Genomic DNA, 11,819 nt, shown 5'->3' on the forward strand with positions numbered 1-11,819 from the left:
CGATCCAGAGTCTAATAATAAACTCGTCTTTGTCTTTAGATCTGGGGAAACTATTCGTGCAGTTGGGGTCGTTGGGGAATCGTTAAATTTTATTGAAATAATTCGGAGAGGTCGCCTTCCGAATCTGAATTCAACTCCTGATGATTTTCCTTCGCCGGTTGCTTGTGCTTCACTCTTTTCCTTTTGCCTTGAGATTCTGGATTCTCTGTCTGTGACCTCGTTTGGTTGTGGGATGACTCCCCCACAATATTTAGTGGTTGTTCGCTCTAATACTAAAAAAAAAAAAAAAAAAAACAAGAAAAAGGGGCAGAGAGTTAAGGAAAATATATATAATAAATAACAACTAACATAATTATAACATATTATATATATTATATTATATACAGGGATACAGTATTCGTACAAAGGAACAGATCCAAACGAAAATAATATATAAAAAAAAATAAATAATATATATATGTAATATCGTGATATAATATATTTACAAGGAATGGATGATACAGATGTTAATCGGACAGAAAAAGACGATTGTTGTTCAACCTGAACTATTCACACCAAACGTACAGAAAACAGCACAACTAAATAATTAGATAACGACTCGACTTTCACAAAATGCAATCAACACTCTCTCGGCAACGACACTCGCAAACTCTGTTTGTTTATTCCTTTTTTCCCGTCCCTTGGCAACCGCTCGTGGCCAAGATCACGTAGGTCTCCTCTTTCCAAAACTACGCGATCAAAAACAAACGCCTCGGCTCTCGCGACATTCCACGCGGTTCACCCGCCAACTCCCAGGCCTCTCACTCACGATACTACATATATACATTAACTATTTTTATATGTGTGTACAGAACTGATGGCGAACTCATCAACCATTTTCTGAACGACGGATGGAAGAACATGAATAGCAATCCACACAGTGGAACTGTAAAGTATTTGTACGCCACTCACGAAACCAAATACTGATGCTATCCACCTGTAAACAAACAACATTTTTAACTATGCATATAATTTTCACTTATGTTCACCACTATATATATATACACGCATGTTGTAAAGTAGGCGATATTTATAACATTCACTTCCATTGATAATGCAAGTGACTCATAAAAATAAGCCGTCATATTTACCATTGCACGCACATATATATATACTCGAAAACAAGGTACATTTGTGATATTTATTCCTATTGATGATATATACTTATATATTTATAACAATAAAACAAATCTCATTTATACTACCTACCAATACGTACGCATATATGTATATAATTACAATCCAAGTAGTATTCATAATATTTATTTTCACTGATAACAAGTACGTAAAACCTAAAATAAAACAAAGATTTTAACAATAAAAAAAACAGAAAAAAAAGAAAAAGGGGAAGAAGAAAAAAAAGAAGAAAAAAAAGGAAAGAAAAAAAATATAATATTGTTAGGGAAGTGATACATTCACACTGTACATGAGAGTGTGTGTGTAAGGGCCAGAGGGCGTCAAGGTCTTAGTGGAGACAAAAGACTGTTGCCAGATGTTAGAAGAATCTAGGATAGTCGGCTGGCGACCAGCGTGCGTGCAAGACGTTCTTCAGAGAGTAATGTAGATGTATAATTGTTGTGTGGGAAATATAGGCAATAATTTGTATTCCCAAATCCTCGAATTTCCTTAACAAATATATATAAATATAAAATTTTCTTTTTCTATAAAAGGTTATTCCTATTTCTGATAAACTCGAGAAATGAAAACATTATACCATGATACACTGGCACAAAGATACACCACACAGAAGAAACTAATAGAGAACGCTTTAAGCTTGGCAAACTTACCGCCCGACGAATTTGCATACACCATAACCAAAACCCAGGACACATGGCTTTGATCGCAGGAGAAGCGGTCCATATAGTCAAATGCATTCCGGTACAAGTAAAGGTACGACATACAACAAAATGCTACTCGGAGCTACCCGTTTGGCAAAGGAATCGCACCGCAGGAACTCCGCCCGGACGTGCGCCAAACGTGGCAATATTCAGCACCATCGTCGTTGGCCACGAGCGGAATATATACCCAAAAGACCTCGATGCACTACGGGACCACGTCATGTTCCCGGCAGAAAATCTGCAGTCTTGAACGCATTGGCCAGAGGAGCAACAGGAAAAACAATCGTCCCTGGAACAGTAAACATCCTGGGAATGATGGACAAAACACATTAACGACAATAGCGAAAAATACCGTATCAAGCTTATGGACTGGTTTTATGGAATTTGGAACTGTCAGTGCAGCAATATTTGGAATACTCGCAATATCTAAACTAATCAAGACAATAATAGATATAGCCGCACACGGATACCAGTTACGTGAAACTTACGAATGTGGAATCGCCCTATTAGGAGCAATATGCGGCTCAGTCACCCACCCGCTACTATACCTCAAAAGAAGACGAAATATCGATGATCAAACAGCACAACCTCAAGGGATATCGATAACACCGGTAGTCACTCAACTACCAACGACATCTACGTCCGCCTTGAGCGAACTCAGAGATACCATCAGTCAAATTTCCTTTGGAAATTTGAACTCCAAGGGCGGGGGTGTCACGTCCCGCGCTCCGCACGCGCCGTAACAAGAACAAGAAAACCATTCTATACAAAACACGCGAATAAGGATTTGAATGCACAAACGAACACACGGCACTACGAAACGAAAGGAAGGATTAACAAAACGAGGGCGATTAACGGATCCAACCAATAAACAAAATACATATACACACAATTCTAAATAAACCAGGAAATAAGAATAACTACAAAAGGGGAAAATAATTGAAACGCCAGGAATATATATATATATATATATATACATATATTTCAATCAATCAATTTGGAGAGTTACATATAAGTATAAACATATATACCGAACATGTAATAACCTAGTAAATATTAGAGACAGTGCTTCCAATACTATGCAATAAATACAATATTATCAATTTATGAAATATAAGTATACATGAAGTCAAAAACTAATAGTTTAACGAATACATAAAACATACAATATTGTATTATTAAAGAAATGAAGGTTACATTGTCAGAAATATATATATGTGTGCGAATTCTATCAAACCGATAATCTAAGATACATACTTAAAACTAGCCTACATTCCGGTAAAGGATAAATAAATAATTGACATTTCATTTCGTATGAATACTACACTGCCAAGAGAAATATGCATATGAATACGTATATATATATATATATATATATATGTCGGAGAAGCAGGGGGGATAGGGTTGTCGGTGTTTGAGGAGTCTTCATTGAAGGTAGCCATCGTTGCGGTGTAACGAAGATACGATTTATTGACACAGGTGTGAATAACACAGGTTTGACAATCTATCACGGCGGTGAGACGTCCGCGACACTAGTGACAGTGATCTCAGGTTCAATAACGAATCCGCGGTCAACGGGATGACAGATAGGCGTTCTCGCTGAATCTAAGTCTGACTCGTAAAAAATAATTGCTGAGCGTAAAGACGTTACTCTTTAGTCGACGGGAGCGCGTCAAAGAATGCCCGTCCCGTCCCGATGATTCCACAGAGGAAAACTATACTAGGGTGTGTCTAAGGACACGAGATCATCGGATTCGTCGAGGAAAGCCTTCGTTTAGGAAGTAAGGGAAATTGACGTTGCTGCTAATTGGTCAATCTCCATATCGGTGGTTAGAAAAAGATGCTAGCCGCCCTCGAGGGAAAGTTGCTAGTGGGAGACGCCGCTCGTTGAAAAATATTTCTCCCCTATCTTCCCGTAGTTGGGACAAAGACTGTTTGTCTGTTTGAAGGACTTTAGTTAACTAAACCTTAAGATTTATAACGGGCCCTCGGGCTAGCCGAACATGTACTGCGGAGACGCATCGACATCTGGCAATCATATTACTCGAAGAATAGGGTCTGCGTGTGGCGAGCCACGGGACAGAAACCGTTGGAATGTTTACTGTCGCGTGTCGCCACGAATATTTCTTTTAAGGAGAGCTATAGAATTACTCCATACCTTTGTTAAACAAAGCGTTCATCCCTTGACCGCGGCTACGTTGGGCGACAGACTGTCGCCTCGAGCCCAAGCTCATTATCACAACTCTCGAACAATTACAATCGGTTTGAATAACTACAATTGTTCAATTACAGACTCCGGTGTTCTTTCATCACCGACATATATATATTTTTTACATTTGTAGTTGCGCACAGATTTTATTAAAGAAAAGTGTTAACAATGTGTTTTCATGATTTATTTCTCGCGACTGACTTCCATTAATCCCTAATATTCCTGTCGCCATACGCGTGTAAATCTAACATGGCTGCTCATAAATGTCATCAGTAAAGTTATAGTGACGGGTCTTTAGTTTTGCTTGATATCGAAGTAATTTTCCGTCTGCCGCTCCTTATTCTACCGCAATTAGAACATTTATTTATTAATATTGCTTTAAAGTGACAAAAGTATTGTTCGTGTGAATATACGTATATATATATATATATATATATATATATATATATATATATATATTTATGTTGTGTGTCATTTTAATATGGCTAATGTTTTGTAATTCTTCGATTGCGTTATTTATTGCTTTGAGTAGTTTATTTTATAGAGTATTCGATAATATAAAACATACGCGCACACATACATATATATATATATATATATATACGTATTCATATGCATATTTCTCCTGGCAGTGTAGTATTCATACGAAATGAAATGACAATTATTTATTTATCCTTTACCGGAAGGTAGGCTAGTTTTAAGTATGTATCTTAGATTATCGATTTGAATCAATAATGTAGAATGCGCATACATTAATAGTAGTTTAGTTTAGAATATAATTTATATATTTATATGTCGGGTTAACATTAGGATTTAAGGCGCGTAACGATTCTTCGTTTGAATTAGCCATTGTTTTACAAAACAGAGAATATATTTACACGAATAAACAAGGTTTTACAAATATTATGAATAATGAATTTTGTAAATGATATGATTGATTAACAAATGATAAATTAAATTATTAATTAGATTAAAGAATAATAAGTTTTATCGAACAATAAAAGAAACGAATAATATATCTTACGATTTACTAATTTAACGAATAATGAAAATTAACGATTGATAAATTTACAAATATTGAATTTAATTTACGCTATAAACAATGATCCGGGGTTCAAACGAATCCACGGTCAACGGGAAAACTTTAAACAATTTTATAACACAAAAAAATACGTTTGCTGAATCACTCGGAAAAAATTACTCGATGTATCACTTTCCAAGGCGATCACACGAATGCCTCTCTGATTAAAATCTTTTTCGTAAGACGACTGCATTTGTTTGTTATATTCTCGCTGGAAACATCGAGAAGGTTCCAATCGTTGTTGCTAGGCAATATCTGTCAAAAGTTTGTTATATACTCCTTGGAAACATCGAGAAAGATCCAAACGCCGTTGCTAGGCAGTTTCCGTCTGGAGATTGATTCCTCATACAACGTGTGTCCCATTATATCGACATCTCTAAAGTACAATTCTATGTGATTTCTAGGGAGAACAATACAACCAATCCACACCTTCGTCAGGCAAAACGTTTATCCCGTGACCGTGGCTACGTTCAGCGACCAGTTGTCACCTCGAACCCACTTTCGCTTTTCACAAATGTCAAACAATTACAGATGACAATTACTTAATTACAGTTATGATAAAATCTGGGCTAAAGCATTAAAAGGCCTCCTCAAAATTGCATAGGGAAGGCTCCGGTTTTCATTTCATCTCCGACATATATATAGACATGCATGTTCCATAATATAGTTCTTATTTTATAATTCTTTACCGGAATGTAGGCTAGTTTTAAGTATGTATCCTAGATTATCGATTTGATAGAATGCGCACACATATATATATATGTTTCTGATAATGTAACCTTCATTTCTTTAATAATACTATATTGTATGTTTTATGTATTCGTTAAACTATTAGTTTTTGACTTCATGTATACTTATATTTCATAAATTGATAATATTGTATTTATTGCATAGTATTGGAAGCACTGTCTTTAATATTTACTAGGTTATTACATGTTCGGCATATATGTTTATACTTATATGTAACTCTCCAAATTGATTGATTGAAATATATTTATATATATATATATATATATATATATATATATATATATATATATTCCTGGCGTTTCAATTATTTTCCCCTTTTGTAGTTATTCTTATTTCCTGGTTTATTTAGAATTGTGTGTATATGTATTTTGTTTATTGGTTGGATCCGTTAATCGCCCTCGTTTTGTTAATCCTTCCTTTCGTTTCGTAGTGCCGTGTGTTCGTTTGTGCATTCAGATCCTTATTCGCGTGTTTTGTATAGAATGGTTTTCTTGTTCTTGTTACGGCGCGTGCGGAGCGCGGGACGTGACACTAGCTGTCATTTCCTTCCCGTTGGAGATATTTCGACGTTTAAGCGCTCGTTGAACTCCATTTTACACTGCAAATGTAACGCACTACCATTTAAGCGTCGAAACAAGCAAAATAGCTCGCAAATCGCGCAGATTTCGTCGATTTCGATGAAATCTAGTGTTACGTATTAGTTTATTGACATCGACCAAATTTTAAATTTAAATTTTACTGAAAAATTTTTTTTTGTTGAGTTTGAATTTAAGCTGAAGGGAAATGAATTGAAATGATATTATTGTGTATGTAATACTGATTTAGATTTCTAATTAATACGGTAGTTGCTGCCACCAGAAATAGTCTAAGGACTATTTCAAAATATCTTATTTTTATTATTTTTTTTGTTTAATGGGTAGCGTTAACTGACGCTTAATGCAACTGGTAAACGAATTCCACTTTTCGGCTAACCTGCTATGTGCAGGGATATTGGCACGGGAGAGGATTAAAGCTGGGAACAATAAATATTTGTCCTCGTTGAACGGATTTTTATTTGAATGTAGAATTGCTTAGATTATTACCTTTATATATATTTTATTAGCCGGATATATATATATTTTAGCGTTGCTGGATTGGATAGGAATGTGAGATTTTTCGTTGGTTTATATAAATTTATTTTTACGTTTGACTTCTTCTTCTCTTTTAATTTCGCTGTAATAGTTTGCCGTTAGAACCGAAACTCAATTCATTTACTACGATCAGTTCGCTGTGGAGTGCCGAAATGTGCAGATGTGTCTCTAGTGCCCAGCGTAGTCCGAAAACAACACGTGTCGCCCAACCGTCGAAAGAGAACACAGCCAAGTGTCCCTTACCCTTTAGGGAGAAGAAAATCCCACGCACCTAACCCCAACCCGAATACTAGCCTCATAGCCTCACGACTAGTTGTTCATTCCGAATTAACTAGCTCGATGATGGCCCAGCAATCGCGACCAGGCTCTCCGGAGCAGACTCGCAGGTACCCCGCGCTACCTCCCCCGTGGCAGAAGTGTAGCAGAACTCTCCGCACTAACGACGCTAATACTACAAAGAAATGGAAAATAGAAACAACAACGCAAATAAACACACACAACAGGTTCGCGGTATTGGAATCCTCAACCGACGCCATGGAAATCGTAGAACCACCACCAAACCAATACTCACAGAGAATCCCCCCTCCCCCACCAATATTTGTGGACGACGTCATCGACATACAGACAATGATCAAGTCCCTAGAGAGAGATATCTGCAAGGAGGAATATAACCTTAAGATAAGTAACAATAAAGTAAAAATACTGCCGACGAACCCAGAAGCTTACAGAAAACTCACCAAGACACTCAGGACCCTGAACGCCAACTTCCACACCTACCAACTCAAACAGGAAAGGCCTTTCCGGGTGGTCCTACGAAACATACACCACTCAGCAGACATAGACGAACTCAAATACGAACTCTCAAAACTCGGCCACGAAGTCATCAACGTAAGTAATATAAGGCATAGAGTCTCGAAAGACCCGTTATCCTTATTCTTCCTAGACATTAAACAAAAGCCGAACAATAAAGAAATCTACAACATCAGTCGCCTAATGAACGCGATAATAAAGATCGAACCACCGCTCGTGAAAAAAGAAATAGTGCAATGCAAAAGGTGCCAAAGGTACGGTCATACGCAGAAATACTGCAACCATACTTTCCGCTGCGTTAAATGCGCAGGCACTCACTCCACTGACCAGTGCGCCAAATCACCGGAAACCCCAGCGAAATGCATCCACTGCCAAGGGGACCATCCTGCCAACTACAAAGGCAGCCCAGCATATAAAACACTATACACGAACAGGTACCCTAAGCTCAGAGCAAAAGAGGTATCCAACCAAACACCCAGCCCGCCGAAATTCACGACTACCCCAACCCCCTCAACCAACCAAACACCCAGTCCTACCAAATTCATCTCCACCTCAACCTCCTATGCCCAAGCAGTACAAGGCATCCAAAATAACCCGAACAGCCAAAGGAATCTTCCCCAAAACAGTGTCCCCAACCCACCTAACACAGACAACTCCTCTAGGCTTGAAAAGCTAATAGAGAAACAATCAGAGCAAATAAATCACTTGCTATCGCTACTAACACTCATCGTGGAAAAATTAACACGCCCCGACTCAAAATAAAACCAAGGCGCATAGCACTCTGGAACGCCAACGGTCTAGCGCAACACAAACTTGAACTAGAACTCTTCTTAAAACACCAGCAAATCGACGTAATGCTCGTATCGGAAACCCACTTCACCGACAAGAGCTACCTGAAAATAAATGGTTACAAATTCTACCATACCCAACACCCCAGCGGAAAGGCCCACGGTGGCACCGGAATAATAATCAAAGCAAGTATTAAGCACTACGAACTTCCATCATTCCAGAAAGACTACCTCCAAGCAACAAACGTAGCAATAGAAGACTGTCATGGCTCAATCACCACCTCAGCAGTATACTGCCCTCCCAGTCACTCCATCGCCAAAGAAGACTTTGATAACTTCCTGGACACCCTGGGCAATAGATTCATAGTTGGAGGAGACTATAACGCCAAGCACATCCAATGGGGCAGCAGACTGGTTACAGCAAGAGGCAAAGACCTCTTAAACAGCATAACAAACAACACCTCAACTACCTCACCACATACGAACCCACATACTGGCCCACTGACACCAACAAAATACCCGACCTTCTCGACTTCTTCATAACTAAAAATATCCCATCAAGACACGTCCAGATCAACTCCTCGGCTGATCTCTACTCTGATCATTCTCCCGTGATAGCAACAGTCAGTTCAACAATCATCGAGAATACACCTAATGGCTCCATTCACAACCAACACACCAACTGGCAGCTCTTCAGAGAAGTCTTTACACACTCAACCTCAGCCTTCACCCCACTAAAAACAAAGGAAGAAATCGAAGCAGCCACGGGATACTTAAACACGAGCATAATAAACGCAATCTGTCTCTCCACACCGACAAAGCCATTTAACAGCAAACAAGAATATCCCCAATACATACTAAAAAAAATAGCAGAAAAACGTAGACTAAGAAGAGTATGGCAGACCCATAGAACACCGGATGACAAACGCAAACTAAACAACGCAACTAGAAAGCTATCCAGAACCTTAAAAAACTATAAAAACGACTGTTTCCATAAATACCTCGCCAGCTTATCCCCCACAGCCGACTCCAACTACTCACTATGGAAGGCCTCCAGGAAACTCACACGCCCCCCACAAATAATCCCACCTATCCGCCGTCCGCAAGGTGGATAGGCGCGAAGCCCTATAGAAAAAGCCGACCTGTTTGCTAAACACTTGTTAAAAGTATTCAAACCCCATTCCCCCAAAGCCGCCGCGGACGTTACTGAATACCTGCACACCCCCTTCCAAATGTCCCCTCCTATCGAACCCTTCTCCTCTGCAGAGACTATAGAAACAATCAGTCGCCTAAACCCCAAGAAAGCAGCAGGACACGACCTAATAGGCAATAAAGCAATCAAGGAACTTCCCACAAAAGGGATAGCACTCATCACATCGATTTTTAATGCTATCCTTCGCCTGGAACACTATCCTAAGGCCTGGAAAATCTCATTGGTTACCCTCATCCCTAAACCCGGTAAACCGATATACGAAACCTGCTCCTATCGCCCAATCAGTCTTTTACCTACCCTGTCCAAACTATTCGAGAAGATGCTCACGAACCGACTCCTTCCAATCCTAGAGAACTTGAAAACACTCCCAGATCTCCAATTCGGCTTCCGAAAACATCATTCTACAGTAGAGCAAATCCACCGCTTAACTCATACGATCAGCCAAACACTCGAAAAGAAAAAATATTGCTCAGCGGTTTTCCTAGACATCCAACAGGCATTCAACAAAGTATGGCATGAAGGGCTACTATACAAGCTTAAAAAGATCCTACCTCACCCCTACTACTCCATCCTAAAATCTTACCTAACCAATGGACAATTCATGGTTAAATGCCTAGACGCCACTTCCGCAACATTCCCAATAGAAGTCGGCATACCCCAAGGTAGTGTCCTCGGACCCCTACTGTACTCCATCTACACTGCCGACCTACCTATATCAAACGATATAACAATAGCGACATTTGCAGACGACACAGTGCTATTAGCTACCCACGCAGACCCGGCAATAGCCTCATCCACTCTCCAGCGAAGTCTCGACTCCATGGAAAAGTGGTTTCACAAATGGGGCTTCAAAGTCAACGAAAAGAAATCCTCACATGTAACCTTCACGCTCCGAAAACAAACCTGCCCCCAGGTCACCATCAACAATGCAACAGTTCCTAGCAGGGACACAGTCCGATACCTGGGCATGACCCTGGACAGGAGACTAACGTGGAAGACACACATCTCAGATAAAACGAAGCAACTAAAGGACAAACTAAAAAAACTCTATTGGCTCACGGGCCGACGCTCCAAACTAAACATACAGAATAAAATTACCCTCTACAAGACCGTAATAAAATCTGTCTGGACCTACGGAATCCAACTATGGGGAACAGCAAGTAACTCCAACATCGAAATACTACAACGATTCCAATCGAAAACGCTAAGAGCCTTAATAGACGCACCTTGGTATGTTACCAACGAAACCATCCATCGCGACCTCAAGATACCTACAGTCAAAGAGGAAATAGCAAAATATAGCGACAGATATAGCAAAAGAGTCAACAAACACCGAAACCCCCTAATCACTGGACTACTCGATACGACGGACCAGATTCGCAGGCTGAAGAGGCACTACCCGCTAGACCTAAACGTTAGATTCATTTAATTATCCAAATTAAGCATATGCACTTACTTATAATACTTATAAATTATACCTATCTATAATAAGTATTAACTTATTGTAAATAAACAGCCATGTCACTGCGCCACGCCAGAAAAATTACTGAAAATTCTCAACGCGAGAATTGATTGTAATTTCAACAAATAAATAAAAAAAATTTACTACGATGGATTCTGTTACCACGATTTTCTTGCCTTTTGAGTTTAATACTCGAGGATGATTCTAACGATCCTCTCTGTGTGGGACTCGTGTGATTTCGCAAGCCTTGCCCATAGACGGGTAGTATTTTACCAACAGTGGGAGGAGGAATGCGAAGATCGACGGGTGTTTTTTTGATAATCGAAAACACCGTTTGCACAAGCCAACACAGCGAACGATCCTTTGGTTAAATTTCCGAAGGGAAATTGTTCTGCTATTTCTCTCTTACAATCGCATGCACGATGGCAAGAATATCGATTATTAGCAATGCCGGTATTGCTCTTAATTTTCGATTGACCCCGACGATGTATTTAATAGT

The 11,819-nt window shown here is 39.2% G+C and overlaps 1 long non-coding RNA gene across 1 annotated transcript; it reads right to left on the reverse strand.

The window, feature by feature from the left end:
• Positions 1-815: 815 nt before the first annotated feature.
• On the reverse strand, positions 816-2,329 carry LOC143303065 (uncharacterized). The gene is made up of 2 exons (XR_013059060.1): positions 1,827-2,329; positions 816-976 (listed from the first exon to the last, which is right to left on the reverse strand). It is a non-coding gene; the product is annotated as an uncharacterized LOC143303065 (long non-coding RNA).
• Between the last annotated feature and the right edge of the window lie 9,490 nt (positions 2,330-11,819).

Source organism: Bombus vancouverensis, chromosome 8 (assembly GCF_051014615.1).
Source record: "Bombus vancouverensis nearcticus chromosome 8, iyBomVanc1_principal, whole genome shotgun sequence".
Taxonomy (NCBI): Eukaryota; Metazoa; Arthropoda; class Insecta; order Hymenoptera; family Apidae; genus Bombus; species Bombus vancouverensis.